The sequence below is a fragment of the Pteropus vampyrus genome, unplaced genomic scaffold (assembly GCF_000151845.1).
Source record: "Pteropus vampyrus isolate Shadow unplaced genomic scaffold, Pvam_2.0 Scaffold9, whole genome shotgun sequence".
NCBI classification, from domain to species: domain Eukaryota; kingdom Metazoa; phylum Chordata; class Mammalia; order Chiroptera; family Pteropodidae; genus Pteropus; species Pteropus vampyrus.
The window spans coordinates 1246857-1250439 of record NW_011888790.1 but is presented as its reverse complement, the minus strand read 5'-3'; the positions used below and the strand labels follow the sequence as shown (position 1 = coordinate 1250439).

Sequence of the window (3583 nt, the reverse complement as noted above, 5' to 3'; positions counted from 1 at the left end):
CTGCCCCCAGGTTGTTAGTCTTGCAGCCCTCATTCTGCTCTTCTATCAGCCCAATGGTGTCCCCACAGCCCAGCTGACTCTTGGTCCTGGTCATGTTCTTTTTGTGGACTCGGATGTGAGTTCGCCATGGAGAATTGAGCTTCGTCTTAAGGTCTTCATAAGGGACAGGAGATAGTTTGCCTCCTGTGTGACCAGGGATGTGGATGACAGCATTCTTGGCAGCTCTGTTGGACATTTTCATCTTCTTTCCTAAAAGAAGGTGGTTTATAACTGGAGAGTTGTTTACCTGAGATGGGAGAACACTGGTCACTGGCCCTTTGTCTGAAAGAAACATTGAAAGGTTGTGTGAAACGTACCACAGAGAAACACATGATCGTGGAAGAGGAATCACCTAGAGATTGTCCCCATATCCCCTCCCACATATTTCCCAGGAACTGGCAGAGTCATGTGACTGAAGGCAGCAGAAACTGAATTTAACCAGAGAGCCTGGGGTACCTATTCCCTCCTCTTCAAAGAGGAGGAGACAAGAGGCTGAGAATGCAAAAAGGAACAGAAACCTTGACCCTTCATGACTAATTGGAGCCCTAATGTTTTTTACGGGGAGCTCTTGTATCTGAGAAGCAACCTCAGAGGTCTTCTATGCAGAAAATCTTTGAAGATTTTTTAAAATAATAAGTCAAACATTATGACCATATGGATTTTCAGCTGCCAGCTTCTGAAAGGTAGAAAATAACACACTGCATATTATGTAGTGAGAGACAGCAGAATGAGAGAAGTGATAAAAAGGTGGTAAAAATGCAGTGAAATCACAGTATCCAATGCCTGGTCTTAGGTATGAAAAACCATTGTGTCCTCAATGGACTTTGAAAGCAAATTGAAAAGTGAAAATCATCAAATCTTTGTTCTCTTGGAAGGCACTGTTGATAGTATTATTGTCCTCCTGTGACTGGGCCCCCATATCTGATGAAGTTTAAACACACGTGGCCCCAAGGATGACAGCAGCAGGCAGGAGTAGGGAGAAGGTCCTGCCATTCGTCCTCTTGACATCCACATTATCTGGCTGACCGTTCCTCCATGCTTCTCTACTACTGTCATCTACCTCTGGTCACACCCCAATCTTCAATGGAAACTTTGACAGCTGTCTCTTCACTCCTCTTTCAGAGGTCTTATGACCTCTTTCAGTGAATGTACTGTCTGACTGACCCATCTTAATAGTTCCTCATCTTCCCCGGTTCCATCCTAAACTTATCACCCAGATCTACCTGACAAGGAAAATATATAATTCTAATATTCTTCTCTTTGACCATTCTGGTTCTCAATCTAACTCTACCTGGTGCTGAGACATACAGACTTCGGTTCCTTGATCACTGAACCCTCTCACAACTTCTTGTCTATCTATGGTCTACTTAAACCCCTACTCTGCTAGATGAATGGCTAACCACTTGGACCACTGCCCCACCAATAACCACACCTTCCAGGCATCCCTCTCCCTTTGTCACACATGCCTGGCAAAACTTTAACCTCTGATCTACAATCCACATTCTCTTTTCTGAAAGGGAGCCAATAAAGGCTGGTGGGGGGGAAAAAATCGCACAGCCATGTGGATTGATAGGTCTTCAAGTTCATAACTTCCTCTTGTGTTGGGTCCTCAATGCTGTTGAACAATCTTTTTCTTTCACTCTCCTATGCCTTTCAACAGCCTCTTCAAATCTTCATTACTCTAGTTAAGCTCTTGCTCAACCCTGAACTTACTCCTGAGCAAAGAACCTTTCCTCTAATTTCTCCATGAAAACAGAAGCCATTCTGCCCTCCCTAACCTAGAAAGCTGGTACCTCAACCACCATCCTTACCACCTTCAAGTCTCAGAAGCTGAGGTCTTTTGCCTCTAGCTCAAGTTCAATTTCTCCCCCTGTGCTGCTAATCTTGTTCTACACCATCTTCTCCAAAACCTTTCTATTCAGTGTGTGATCCCCATCCACATCACAGCTTGTTAGAAATGGAGAATCTCAGCCTCATCCCAAAATTCCTGAAACAGAAAGTTTTAACAGATTCTCAAGTGATTCCTATGCACACAAAAGTTTGAGAAGCAATGCTCTAGAACTTTGCCTTTGAACAACAATCTCTCCCTAAAAAGAACAAATAAACCATGATCTAGAGTAGGAGTTGACAAATTTTTCCTGTAAAAAAACAGATTATAAATATTTTAGCCATTGTAGTGTCAAATTAGTCATAGACAATTGTAAGCAATGGTCACACCTATATTCCAATAAAACTTTATTTACAAAAACAGGCAGCAAGTAGGATTTGGCATAAAGATCACAACTTGCTGACCCCAACTAGAGTATAAGGTACTGGGCTGATTTAGTACCCAATGGCAATTGTTCATCATCCCAACCCAAAGGTTTGTATGGTGCAGTGGAAAAAGAAATATACAAAGAATTTGAACACAAGGATTTTAGCCCTGGCCTGACCACTCACTATAGCTATATAATCCTGGACAATTGTTGAGCCTTCCCGAATCACCATTCTCTTATCATTTAAAAGGATATAAGAATATCCACCCTTGCCTTCCTCATAGATTTGTTTTAAAGACAAAATTAGGACATGTATGTGCCAATGCTTTGAAAATTAAAGTGCGGTAGTTTGTTAGTTTCTTTTGTGATTGCTTTCTTAATGATTCAGGATAAAGCAAGAATCTTTAAGAAGTTGCCTACTCCTCCCCGATAAGTGGAAGGTAAATTCAGGTTTTGTGCAAGATCAGTCACATGTTCACAAGCCTCTTAAAAACATGTCAGATTTATATTTCAGTTAATTCTGGATAGTCATCATTTTCATTAGGATTCTACTTCGAAGAAGACAAACCAATTCCCAAATCAATGTATATTAAATAATAAAGGATTCTTGCAATCACATAGAAAAAGAAAAAAGAAGCTTGACAATCTTTGAAAAAGAGCATTTTCAACTGCATTACAATTGTGTTTTTTCCAGCAGACTCCCAAGACACTGCTAACCTGTCAGTGAGGCGTACTAATGGCCTTTGCCTTTTCCTCGGATCACATCTGTTATATTACTACCTAAATGACTAGTGGATAGCTTAATTTGCTAGTGCACAGATCACTAAATTCTATTTTTGAATGCCTGAAATTTAGGAGGCAATAGCTCCAAAATGTCTCAAGTCCAAGGACTGCTTGGCTTTGCATCATTCTAGTCAGTTGTAAACCCCCCTCCACAAGCACACATTGTAAAGACGTGTTTAATACCATCAATTGCCTGGTCTTAGGGACCTAAAAAGAGCTCGTGGTCTTTTTTTTCTTTAGAATCTGATAATAAAGTAAAATAAAATAAAAATAAGATGCTAAATATGCTATTAACTCATGCCAGCTGCGTTTGTGGATGCTGACTGAGTAGTAATTCTGAGGTCATCCTAGAAATATTTGGTCTTCCTTTCACAATTGATTCAAACAAAGAATCACATTACCTGCTCTGATATACACCTGATGAACCTGCTGCTGCTGCTTCTTTTTAATCCGAGAATACTGCTGCTTCAGCGCATTGATATCTGTGGTCATGCGTTCCATCATCA

At 40.7% G+C, this 3583-nt stretch overlaps 1 protein-coding gene across 2 annotated transcripts in view; it reads right to left on the bottom strand.

Annotated features, from left to right (window-relative positions):
• Positions 1 to 3583, bottom strand: part of TBC1D30 (TBC1 domain family member 30) — a 65555-nt gene that overhangs the window by 1136 nt on the left and 60836 nt on the right. The window lies entirely within an intron of this gene.